Genomic DNA, 14,023 nt, shown 5'->3' with positions numbered 1-14,023 from the left:
CAAGACCAGATCATTCATCAAAATCAGCTGATGTCCCAAAGATAGTCCCAGAGACTGTGGAAACAGTAACCAAGTCTGATGAAGATGTCAACCAACAGCCCTAAAAAGCATCCTACTTGATCCAACCCAGCAAGGAGCCAGCTGAGCTGATCCAATAAGTATTTCATCTCCTGTGCATGCTACTCTCAGAAGTGAACTTGGGTTGGGATTTCTTAAAGGGAGAAAAGCACTCTGAGAGGCAAGGAAGTTCACTTTCTTGGTTTGAGGGGGCATATTTTAAAACAATCACTTTAAATTAGTCTCTTCTTCCTAAGAAGTAAGTGGCTATGTGGTGGGGAGAGTCCACCTCTATGGGGAGGGACATTACTGTGCTAATATCCTTTGTATAAATCAGTATCAGTAAATAGCCCTGGGTTATAAAAAAATAATTAGTGTTCATTGATATTGTGATGATATTAACTAGTTAGTTGATACAAGAGAATCTCCTAGATGGGGGCTCATGAGCAATAGTATTAGACTCTCTAACGCCCCAAAGCTAATCCCAGAATGCTGAGAAAAGCAGTACCTAGATCTCTTCTGGGGCACCAACCTTGTAGGGCTTGTGAGAGTTGGGACAGTGATACTAGAGCCTGTAATGCATACAGATCTTTCTAACTCTGATATTCTGTTTCCTGGGGTTCCCTCTCTCCCTTGTCAAGTTCTTCCAGTTAATATCGTATGGTAATTCTGGTCCTGACTTCTTCAAAAAAGCTGTTGATTAGATAATATGTATGAAAAGACTCAGAAAAACCCTGAGCCCTGGGTCTCCATCAAATCGCTTCAAGGATGTTACCATGCCCATTCTACCTCTCCATTTGCAAGAGTTTTGATTGTCCTTACCCAGAGGATACATAGTATGGGAAGAAAACAGAATTGAACTTCAAATCCCAAAGTGAAGAGCCTTTCTGGATATTTTTAGGATGTAGGTAGACACATACATACATGTATGAACAGAAAAGGGCACATGCCTACTGAGGCTACATTTTTTAACATGCTTTATCTTTTGACAGGCACACAATGAAACAAAGTACAATTCTTCCCCAGGTCTCAGGTTAGAATGCAGCGGTTGGGGAGAACGTGAAAATTTAGCTGCCATGCCATGGCTTGAACCAGTTTGGAAAAGAGGTGGTCCCTGAGCCCCTAGACCTGACTCTGGCATTCTTAACTCTTCCACTCACCACCCCTTCATGGGCATACCCCACCCTTCACTTTCTGGCCCAGTATTCCCAGGCAGATGATGGGACCCTTGCTGAAACATGACCCATCTCACAGAAAGCTGGCTCTCAGGTAAATTCCAGCTGCTCTGAGACCCGGCCAAAAGCATTTGGGCTGGGAGCCAAGGAGGCCAGGGCAGGCCTGGAGCAATCCACTTTCTTCAGTTCACCCATCACCAACTTGCTCCTGCCCTATAGATGGTTATAAACAATCCAGGGAATTTTCGCTCGGCCAGTTACCAAAGAAACTACACAGGACCAAGTAACTGGGGGCCTCGGGGTGTGGGCATAATTCACCCTGGGAGAGCTTTGGCCCATGAAGTCCATGCTCAGGTTCAGTCCTGATAAGCACCCAAAGGTTGAAAGGCATTCTTGGAACCTCGTGGGGTTCCAAATTTAGGCTGCTGCTTGGCTGAAAGCACACTTAATAATGTCGCCTTGGAACGTTGCCCTTATCCCCTGGCCAGATTAGAGAAAAGAGGTGAAGGGGCCCAAAGGACCAAGTCAAGGGGCAAGGTTTTCCTAGGAGTCTATTTGGAGTCTCAGACGCTGGCTCTGTCTACATCATTGGGTGCCATTGTAGCATGGGCATATGGTCCTCTCTCAGCTGCCTCTGCAAGAAGCAGGCTTTGGATGGTCTAGAATTCCATTTAATTCCACTCTCTGGTCATATTCTAAGCACTTTCTTCTTCAAAAATCGCACTAGGCACCGGAATCCCAATGATAAAAATGAGCCCAGTGCCCTCTTTGGAATCCCCATTTGGGGGCATACTCAGCCTGAATTCCAGTAGACTTCATGAACAGTTGGGCTAGGCCTTCTTCTGGGCATGGATGATTGGGAGAGGGACAGAAGGGAGCACTACATAATCACAGTCCTTGTCTTCAAAGAGTTTCCATTCTCCCTAGAATGAAATTCCATCGAACTTAACCAAAACTTTCTTAAGCCCTTGGAGAGACCCTGACTGACGCCTCCCTGTTGTATGACCCTGGTCAAGTAATTTAACAACTCAGCTCTTTCTAAGTCTATAAACTGCAGAGCAAGGGTCAAGCTGCATTTGGAAAGGGAGTTTCCACATTCCAAGAATTCTTTATATCAAGGAAAACACAGATCTAATCCCCATCTCTCAGTTCAAAGTATTGGGCTATGAATTGGGGGTCATAAAGACATAAATGAAATAATCTTTGTATTCAAGGGGCTTAGAGAGAAGATCATAGAGACCAACTGCAGATATAAAATAGGTATGAAGTCATATGGAGATGGGTGAGGCAGTGCAATGTAGTGGAACCCTGTCCATCAAGGGAGCTTCGCACCCTCTCCGAAGCACTTGAAGAGGAGAAGCTGGGGGAGCCCCAGGGAAAAAACAACTGATTTTATAAACAAGGGAGGCTGATAGCATCCCAACTGATATACTGCTGAGCTTAAACTTACTCACATGATTCTCTTTGTCACCTGTGAGGACTTTAAATACCTTGATGATTGCCACTAGCCTATTCTGAAGACTTCTTGACCTCAGTCAGTTAAGATGGACAATAGAAGAGTCAACACAGGTGCTGTTTTCTGGAGGGATGTTAAGCCCCCAGGGTCATGGAAGTCAGACTGCAGGGGTCACAGGGACCCAGCTCTGGAGCCGGGGAGCACTTAAGATGCCATCAAGTCCAAGCCTTCCTTTGATGGATGAGAAAACTGTCACTTCGATTCATAAAATCATAGCTCTAGAGATCATTTTTGCCACCAACCAGGTGGGAATGCATTTAGGGAAACTGCCTCTGTCAGGAGGGGAGTGGAATATTTCCTCTCTACTCTTCTGGACACAGGGTTAATCGTATTTCATCAATCAGGCTTCTAAAGTCTCTCAAAACTGTTATTCACCATACTGTTGCCATGGCGAGACAGCTAAATGGTGCCATGCATAGAGCACTGGACCAACAGACCCTGAGTAAGTCACTTTATCGCTGCCTGCTTCAGTTTCCTCAACTGCAAAATGAGAGTGAGGATGATAATGATGATGATAACACCGATCTCCCAGAATTATTTTGAAGCCAAATGATTTGTGCCTTTACTTGGCATGGTGCCTGGCACATAGTAGGTGCTTTATAAGTGCTTTTCCCACCTTCTTTGCTTAATTGTTCTCCTGGTCCTGCTCATTCTAATCTGCATCAGTTCATAATGATCTTCCCACTTTCCTCTGAAATTCATCATTTCATCATTTCTTATAGCACATGAAAACCCCATGACATTGCTATGTCTTAATTTGTTTAACTATTTCTCAATCGGCAGATATATCCCCTCCCCCCCCCCTTAGTTTCCACTTTGGGGCTACCATGAAAAGAACTGCTATAAATGTTTTTGCACATTTAGATCCTTTTCCTCTTTCTCTGATTTCTTTGAGACATAGGCCTAACAATAGGAGAACTGGGTCAAAGGGAATACAGAGGTTGGTAACTTTCTGGGCATGGCTCCAAATTCTTTCCTAGAATGCCTGAACCAGTTCACAGCTCTACCAAGACTGTATGAGAGTAGCTGTTTTCTCTCACTCTCTCTGATGTCTGTCATTTTCATCTTTTGTCATATTTGTCACTTTGCTGGGTGTGAGATAAAACTTCAAGGCTGTTTTATTTGTATTTATCTAATGAGTGATTAAGAATACGTTTCCACATGATTGAAAACTGGGCTTTCTTTCTTTGCTCGTATCTTGTAACCATTTATCTATAGGGGAATGGCTCTTAGTCTTATAAATTTGAATCAGTTCCTTACATATCGGAGAAATTAATTTTTTATCAGGGAAATTTTTTACAAAGAGTTTCCCCCCAAGTTACCTAGTCCCCTTCTAATTTTTACTATATTAAAGGAGTTCAAAAACTTTTTGATTTTATGTCATCAAATTTACACATTTTATTTTGCGTGTGATCCTCTCTATCACTTCCTGAGTTATGAACTCTTTGTGAATCCATAGAACTTAAAGTTAATTTCTTCCTTGTTCCTAAAATGTTTTTAATAATATGACCTGTATCCATTTGGAGCTTATAGTGTGATATATTGGACTAGGTGGTCAGTGACAGAGGCAGGATTTGAATTCAGATTCTTTGATTCCCAATCCACTATTCTTTGTGTAAGGCACGGTATTTATCCACACTACTACAGGCATATTTTCTTATTTAGTAGTAATGAAATTATCTTTTGCCTTTAACTCTCGCCTCCCTATTTAACCATTTCTGTGGATAGAAATCTCTTGGGCTCACAATCTAGGAGGCATCCTCACTCCTCTTACTTTTTTTTTTTAAACCCTTAGCTTCCATCTTGGAGTCAATACTGTGTATTGGCTCCAAGGCAGAAGAGTGGTAAGGGCTAGGCAATGGGGGTCAAGTGACTTACCCAGGGTCACACAGCTAGAAAGTGGCTGAGGCCGGATTTGAACCTAGGACCTCCCATCTCTAGGCCTGGCTCTCAATCCACTGAGCTACCCAGCTGCCCCCACTCCTCCATACTTCTTGATGCTGTAAAGATTAAAATTTAGGGGAGACAGGGAGACTGAGGCATCTGAGGCAGGTAGAAATTAGTTTCTCTCTGCAAGGAGTATTATATTTTTTTAGAGGTTTATTGAAGATTAAGGATTAAAGAAAATACAGGATAAGAAAAACGTGTCCAGGCCATAGAGTGGCCTAGACACAACCTCACCTACATTATGAAAAAAAGCCACGCCTGCTCCAAAATGGAAGTCCAAGAGCCAAGAGAGAGACCCTCAAAAGCCTTCAAATAAGTCTAAGAAATTTTAAGGTTTACAATGCCCATATTCAAACTGTTGTCAAGTCCTGTCATTTCTGCCTTCACAACATCTCTCAAATATGTCCCTTTCTCTCTCTTATACTGCCACCACCTTGGTGCAGGCCACCATCACCTCATGCCTGGACTATTGACTATTGCAGTACCCTAATGGTGGCTGTACCAGCCTTGAGTCTCTTCCTCATTCCAATGCCTCCACCATTTCTGGCTCCAATGTGATTTCCCTAAAACACAAATCCCTCCCCCAAATCAACAGGCTCTAGTGGTCTCCCTGTTCCCTCCAAGATGAAATGCAAAATGCTCTGATTGACATTCAAAACTCTGCAAAAACCAATTCATCTGCCCTTCCAGTCTTCTTACACTTTATTCCCCTCTTTGATGCAGTGACCAGGGTGTTCCACAAAAAGTACCCTCCATCCCTCTGCTCCAGTGTCTTCTCTGGCTGTCCTCCATGCCTGGAGTGCTCTCCCCCACCCCTCCTCTCTGCCTCCTGACTTCTCTGGCTTCCTTTAAGTTCCAATTAAAATTCCAACTTTTACCAGAAGTCTTCTCCAACCCCTCTTTTTTTTTAAACCCTCACCTTCCATCTTAGAATCAATACTGTGTATTTGTTCCAAGGCAGAAGAGTGGTGAGGGCTAGGCAAGGGGGGTTAAGTGACTTCCAAAGAAAGGAAAGGAGTTGCCCAAGGTCATACTAACAGTGGTAAAATCTGAAGAAGAATTTGAGATCCCTCAATGTAGGGTTCTTTTTATTATAATACCTAGTTTGGATGGCTTCAGCCAACATAGATTACCAGGACTTTACCATCTTTTTATTCTCCTTTCTATTTCTTCAAATTGATGGTCTCTCTCTCAAAAAGGTAACATGCTACCTCTTCTGAACTCATGCAATTTAGATGCTTTCTTCAATTATTTAAAAACCTCTCTTTTTACACATCCTTTGTCATGCCTGTTGGAAGAAGTTATTAGATACCATCAGTAGGCTTCATGCTTAAGAGATCCAAGGCAAGAAGGGGGGAATCACTTGGAGAAAGTAGTCATCTGTGCCTGAGAGATGGTCCCAAACATTCCGTTCTCCTCTCTGCAGTGCCAAACAGAGGCACAAGAATCCTAGGGTGCCCCCACTTGCATTCTCCAAATGATGAAATTCCTAGGGCAGCCAGTCTCCGGTTCTGATGAGCCTTTGAACTTGTTCAAGTAACCTGAACCCAAAAGGGTTTCTGACCTCATCATTCAGACTTGTAAAATGAAACTGGTGCTGTCCTCCTTTATTTTGCCAAAAGCAATTCCTCAGAGAAGAGTGGCTTCCCTCTGTTAACTGGGGGGAAATGGCAGACCTATTAAATAGTCAGAAAATCCACTCTTTAATTAAGAAAAGGAGTTTATCGCTAAAATTTAGGCCACCTGGAAGAGCAGCTCCAGTCACTAAACTCCTGGGAGTTCCACCTAGATAGATGAGAACTCCAAATTAAAGTGGGACTCTTAAATACTTTCTAGTGGAACTGGAGACTGAGAATGAGAGGGATAGTTGATTGGCTTTACAATGGTAACAAAGAAAAATGAGGAGTCCTAGACAGGAATAATAGTGAGGGGCTGATGCTTTACAATGGACACAAAAGGGAAAGATTCCAGCAAGGACTTTGCCATCTTGGTAAAGGACTTTGGCCTAAAGGTGAGAAACCATTGGGACAAAAGAGATACTTAACACCTGATGGGATTAGCCCTGCCACCTAAACTACTTTAAGGTCTATTGTTAGTCTGAGACTCTGAGGTTGGACTTTCCCCTTGTCTCATGTGACAAGGTCGAACTTGAGGCTTTCACCTTCAAGTTAACTAAACTGGGGTTATTCAATCTTACTAGGCTTCAAGTTTGGGGGCTTCTAGATTCCACATTGACACATCATTCATTCATTCATTCATTCATTCATTCATTCATTCCCTCAACAAATGTTATTTGTACAAAACAGACATTGTTTTGCCCTCTCCTAGGAGCTGAGGACAACTGATGACCATGGATTTAGAGCTTGATGGGACCTTAATGGTCACTTCATCCAACCCCTCCATTTTAAAAAGGAGCTGAGGATCAAGAAGTGGGAATGATTTGTCCTAAGTCACCATCCCTCAAACAACCTGGCATCTTCCACTCCCAGACCTTTGAGCTGTTCCACATCTGGAATACCTACCCCTCCTCCTCCCTGCTGTGTGAAGCTTTCTGGACCCCAAGCACCTGCCAGCTACTAATGCTCTCCCCTTGAGAATCACCATAGATTTTTTTGTTCCTTTGGTTGTCACACTTGAGGAGGGAGGGAGAGGAAGAAGGAATAGAAAGAGAGAAATGGAAATGACTGGAAATAGTGATTTCAAGTCAGTCAACAATGGTTCCCTGCCAGTGACTTGGAGATTCAAGGGGTGAAAGGCTAAAGAGGTCCCCTTGCTGCTTTCCAGGCATGGAAGTTTATACAGAGAGGGTGGGTTTCTCTGGGTGTGCTTAGGAGAGGAAGAGTTTTAGCAGGAAGGTATCCCAAGGGTCCCTACTAGGTTCTACAAAGAGATAGGTTCTAGATTTTGTTCTGTGACCTCAGACTTAAATTCCTGTTTTTGAAATAGAAGAGGTCAGACTAGATTATCTTTAAGGTTTCTCCCTGGTCCAACATTGTGTATTTGATCCAAGGTCCCCTCTTGCTCTAATATTCAATGTTCTCGAGGCTTTTCTAGCTCTAATGTTCACTGTTCTAAGAGCCCCACGTTATTCAGTGTTCCAAGGCCCCTTCCACCTCTAACGTCCCAGAATTTCCTGATCTTAGTGAGTTGCTGTGTGCTCTTGAGATATTCAAAGCCAGGATGAGAAAAGCGGAGAGCTCCGAGTGCACTTCAGAATGTCTTGATGCTTGAACCTTCTCTCCTGTCGCCCATCAGATAGGGCATTCCTCCCCACAGGTGGATACATTTCAGTGGCTTCCTGATTAAGGGCAAAGAAATCTCAGCTTCTCTCTCATCAGATAGGCAGATCCAGAGGGGTGTTAACAGGCCTTTAATTCCAAAATTAGCCTCCACCTGCTCACCCCCACCAAAGGAAAGAATTCTCAGCATTCCCAACACAATGCTTAAACTCTTGGGTCCCTCTGGAACCTGACTAAGGTAATTAAATCAAGTTTGACTTTATCAGACTCAACTAATAAAATCACTCAGTGATGGTTAAATGATAGTCATAATACTAATCTCTTGCATCTAGGTGGCATTCTGAATTTCTCAAATCACTCTCTGATACCTTATCTCAAGAGATCTTCATAGCAACCCACTGAGGTAAGTGTAACAATATTCCTGTTTCATGGAAAGGGATTCTGAAACTCAGAGATGTTGTGAAGTGATTGGTCCAAGATCACCTAACTTGAGGCAACTGGGTGGCTCGGTGGATTGAAAGTCAGTCGTAGAGATGGGAGGCGCTGGGTTCAAATGTGACCTCAGACACCTCCTAGCTGTGTGACCCTGGATAAGTCACTTAACCCCCATTTGCTTAGCCCTTAGTACTCTTCTACCTTGGAACAAAAAGTCAATATTAATTCTAAGAAGGAAAGTAAGTTGTTGTTTTGTTTTTTAAGTTCACTTTGCTTGTTAAGAGAAGAGTCTAGACTAAAAGGCAGATGCCCTAATTCCCAGCTGGTACCTTCTTCTCTACTTGTCAGGAGAGTAAAAGTCCATGAGGCAGTGAAGGGCTTTGAGTATCAAACAAAAGAACTGTTTATTGATTCTTGAGTTAACAGAGAGCCACAGAATCTTCTTAAGCATGAGAATGTCATGGTCAGATCCCTGCTTTAGGCATCTCAATATTACAGTTATTTGGAGGATGGATAGAAGGCTAAATCTTCCAAGCTGGAGAAATACTTGGGCTTTGGACATCTCTCTCAATATGGCAGTGATGTGAAGGGTGGAGGAATTGGACGTCACTTCCTGCCGACATCTTTCCAAGACAGGCTTTGTGGACCCATCTCGTGGCCATGGAGTCAGGAGACCCAAGTCTCTACTATTCAGGGACTCATGGTCTATGATTTCCAATCATTCCATCCCTGAAGGGACCTCAGAGATCAACCAGGTCAATCTGAACCCAAACAAGCTTCCCTTTGCCACAAACCCAAGAGGAGCTGGTCCAGCCTTTGAGGTTGGTGCTCCGCTAACCTTCCAGAACAACTCATTCCACTTTGGAATCACTCTGATTGTTAGGGGGGAAAAAAAGGTTCTTACCTCCAGCCTAAATTGGCCTCTTTGCAATTTATTATTCCTGGTTCTTCCCTCTAGGGTGAATCATAACAAGGCTAATCCTTATTAATGATGGCTGTCATTAATACGGAGTGCTTTAAGGTTTGCAAAGAACCTAAGAAATAGTATCTCATTTGATCCTCTGACTAACCTGAGGAGGCAAGTACCATGATTATTCCCATTTTGCAGATGAAAAAAATTAAGGCAGAGAATAGTTAAGTGACTTGCCCAGGATCACATGGCTAGTAAGTTTCTGAGGCTGATTTGAACTCAAATCTTCCTGAGGACATCCATCATATCCTCCCTCCTACCCCAAGTCTCTCCTTCGTCAAGGTAAAGATCTTGACTTCCTTTAGTTGTTGGTCTTTCCCTTTACTATCTTGGACTCCCTCCTCTAGAGACAGTCTCCAGCTTATCAATGTCCTTCTTAAAATGGGCCACCCAGTTTTGCTATCAACAATCACCAAACTAAGTGCCGGTGTCTGGGAAGTAATGTGGAAGTAATGTGCCCAGCATTGTCATGGGAAGGTCCACACAGCTTAAAAGACAAACGGTGTCTTCTCCTCCCTTAGGGGAAGTGTAGACTGATTGAGAAAGCAGCCCTTCCATTGCAGGCATCACTTCTCCTGCTGTGGCCTCAAATGCCTCATCTGAAAAATGAAGGGGTTACATTGAACGGCCTCTGATGTGACCTCTGGGGTCCTCTGGCCCTTTCAGGTCAAAATCTGATCCTGCTTAATACACGTATAGCCCAGATCAAATTGTTTACCATCTCTGGGAGGGAATTTGGATCATACAATTTCAGAAAGTCTATGTTAAAAATTGTTATTACATGTAACTGGGAAAATAAAATATCTTTGAATAAGAAAAAAAAAGAATGTGAATTCCTGAAGAACAAGAACTATTGAATTATTGAAAGTTGTCCTGATTACTGAAAATGATGCCAACATGCACTCTGGAAAATAATTTAAAACTTTTATTAACAAAATTTTCTTCATCCCCTTCCCAAGGTTATGACAACTCCATCAGGAAAGAAAACAATCCTATCATGCTGATCAAGGCGAGGGCCATCATCAGGTCACACATCTAAAGACGGAAAACAAGGCCTGCTGGACTTGGCTCCCACCAGCTTGGAAAGCCAGTTGTTAAATTTTCAATGTGAGCATTTACCCCTCAGAAACTGCCAAATACAACCAATCAGGGCTCAATCTAGGGTTTTGGTGGTTGTTTAGACTTAAGAACATGATGGAAAAAATATGAATCATGCAGGTGACACTCTAAAGTATATCTTGCTTTTTCAAAGATCCAGTTGCAAACAAAGATCCAAATTCCCTCCCAGAGATGGTAAACAATTTGATCTGGGCTATACGTGTATTAAGCAGGATCAGATTTTGAGCTGAAAGGACCAGAAGATCCCAGAGGTCACATCAGAGGCCGTTCAATGTAACCCCCTCATTTTTCAGATGAGGCATCTGAGGCCACAGCAGAAGAAGTGATGCCTGCAATGGAAAGGCTGCTTTCTCAATCAAAGGCCATTGAGTCCAACCATCTCGTTTTACAGGTGATAAAACTGGTGCCTAGAGAATGGCCAAAAGATTGCCCAAAGTCCCAGAGTGTGAGGGGCAGAGCCAGAAGGGTCTCATTCTGGAGGATCTCATTCTGAAGGAGAGCTCCTTGAGGAGCTCCTCTGAGGGGCTCTGTCCCTCTGGGGTAGGAGCTCTGGAGGCTCTTGAGAGAGGCCCTTTGAAGCAATCTCTGGCTGGAAGACTCTTTGAGCAAAGACGCTGGCCTGGTGTCATTAGAAATCCTTACTTAGACAGATCTTATGGTGAGTTATAAAAAACTGATTTCTCTTTTAAGACTCAGGTTTAGGCCATATTGGCTTGAGGCCCTTTATACTTTATTCCTTTCTTACTCTCTCTCTCTTTCTTTGATTACTCATTGTATTGTTAATTAAAATCTCTATAAAACCCAATTGACTTGGGTATTTGAATAATTGGGAATGTTTCCCTGGCAACCACCTTATATTTGATTTTAAAACCCAAGACACTGTAATGAAACATATTTCTGGGGTCAAAATTACTCACTCTCTCTTATATCTATCACAATTTATATCTTCTACCATTTTAACTCACTACAGTTTAAGACCTCAACCATTTTAAATCTCACAAGGGGAATTCATCAAATTCAGGCTTCACATTTACAAAATGGAGATAATTCATGGAATTTTGTTTCTGTCTTTGTATCCTCAGGGCCTCACATTACATCTGGCATCTAATAGATGTTTCATGACTATTTTCTGGTTCATCATCTGAAATTCCATGAAGTCCAAGAAGAGAGGGACAAGATCATTTTCTTCCAGACCCAGCATGGCATGATAGGAAGAGCCCTGGATGAGACTTCAGTCCCAGGAATGGGGTCCAATTCTTGGCTTGGCTACTAACTCATGACCTTGAGCAACTTCTTTTTTCCCCTTTCTGGGCCTCAGTTTCCTTATCTGAAAATAAGAATATTGTACATGCTGACTTATACAATACATAAATTCCCCAAGCCTCAGTTTCCCCATTTGTAAAAGGAAGAATGTGGACTCGTTGACCTCTGAGGTCCCTTCCAGCTCAGACTCTTCGGTTCTCTGAGCCTCTGGATTGCACATTTCCAGTGGATTCTTGCCAGGTACACCATTCCTCCCAATCCCCGGCATAGCCTGGAGCCCAGACTGAAATCCCCCCCACCTGTGGATTTACCTTTCAGGTACCTGCGAACACCTCCCTGAAATAGTCACATCAAAAGAGCAAGATTGTTGAGGTTGCCTTCTTTCTTTTTTCTCCCCAAGGGGGGGATTTCTGCAGGGCTCTGAAGCCCTCCCCTGCCTGGTAATTCATGGGGGCCTCAGCTATTTCTTGTGGTTGGCGGGGGCGGGAATAACTTTCATTTAATATTAACTGAGCTCCTTTGCCTCACTTCCCCCCTTTTCTCTTTGTCTCGCTTTAATAAACAGCCGATTGAGCAAGTTAAGGTCTGTTGGGCTCTGGGGCATTCTTTCTAACCTCCTGAACATTTCACTCAACACTGAGTTAGAGAACACACAAACACACACACAGGGAGGACCCCGACAAACAAGCTCATTGTTCCCAGGGCACAGTCATCCTGGACTGTTTTTTTTTTTCCTTGAAAGGGCATCTGTGAGCCAACAAGTAATTGTTTTCCCAAAGTCCTTCATGCATGACTAAAAAAGCTCTTAGGGTCAGAAACACTCACCCTAAGCAGAGGGCCACCCTTTGTGGGGACCAGAGATTCTAGGCAGCCCTGGACAATCTGTTTATCTCTTCTCAGAGTGGCAGTGCAGTGTGATGCTTAGAGAGCCGGCCTCAAAGCCAGGGAGACTCGGGTTCAAGGACTGCCTCTGACAGATGCCAGATGCTGGGGAACCTGGGCCAGACCTGTCTTCTCTCAGTTGCCTTGAAAATGCTCTAACTCTACGCCTTGCTGAAAAGGGATTGGCCTGATGGGGAGAAGGAGTTGTCTCACCTAGAAGTTCCCTCGACCATGGAAATCACATTCCAGGGCCAGTAGTGTTCCTCCAGAATAGACTTCAGCAGAGAGCAAAGAGAAGGAGGTGCTGGAGTCTGAATATGGGAGCCAGAAACACACAGCCCATGGATGAAATCTTGGAGCGAGAGGACCTGAGTTCCAAGACTAGTTATGCCACTGTTTAACCCTGGACAATTCATTTCTCTTGGTTTTCTTGGTTTCCACCCCTAGGCCTTGGTTCATTCGATCATTTTTTCAGTCATATATGAGCCTTTATGACCCCTTTTTTTTGAGGGGGGGAGGTTCTTGGCCAAGATACCAGAGTGGTTTGGCATTTCCTTCTCTAGATCATTTTCCAGATGAGGAAACTGAGGCAAACAGAGTTAAATTCTTTGCCTGAGGACACAAAGCTAGTGAGTATCTGAGGCCATATTTGAACTCAGAAAGATGAGCCTTCCTGATTCCTAGCCTGACACTTTATCCACTGTACCACCTAGCTGCCCTGGGCCTTGGTTTCCATTTCTGTCAAATGGGAGGCTTTGACTAGTTGTCCTCCATGGTCCCCTCTAGCTATTCCTCTATAGGCTATGATCCTAGGATACTTCACATTTAAGTATGGCAATCTTAATCCATGAGAGGCATCATGGCCTTGGTATTGGCTTGGCTCATCCACCATACTCTCTATGAAATCTGGGCAAATTAGTTCTCAGTGTTCTAGGCAACAGGATAAGACTAAATTGCAGTGAATATACTTCTTCACCCAGGAAATCATAGCTTGAGTTGCTATCCCTAGCCTAACCTCCATCTAAAGATACCTTTACTCCTTAGAACCCATTTGAAATGAGCCTCATGATAGTACAGTATAGTAGTCGTCTCTGGTAACCGAGGATGACAATTGTCTTTGTGTGTTTTTGTGCACAAAGACACTTGTGCGTGAAGATTTAAGTGGAAAAGTCAATGCACAGAGATAGTCCCACTCTCTCGGCATTGGAAGCCTGGGTCCAGTGGCACAAAAAGTCATTACACCTGGAGACTTCCTCAGCTGCATTGGATGGCCGTGTTGTCTTTTGTGCTCCAACACGCCCTAAGCACTTCACAGTGCTTTGCTGCGTCGCCATCTCAGCCGTTGAACCTTCTTGTTGGTTTCTTCTGTCTGTTCCACCGAAGCAGTTTTCACATGCTGGATGAGCAAAGCCCTGGTTCA

This window comes from Monodelphis domestica, chromosome 1 (genome assembly GCF_027887165.1).
Source record: "Monodelphis domestica isolate mMonDom1 chromosome 1, mMonDom1.pri, whole genome shotgun sequence".
Taxonomy (NCBI): Eukaryota; Metazoa; Chordata; class Mammalia; order Didelphimorphia; family Didelphidae; genus Monodelphis; species Monodelphis domestica.
Note: the sequence above shows the minus strand (reverse complement) of the source record.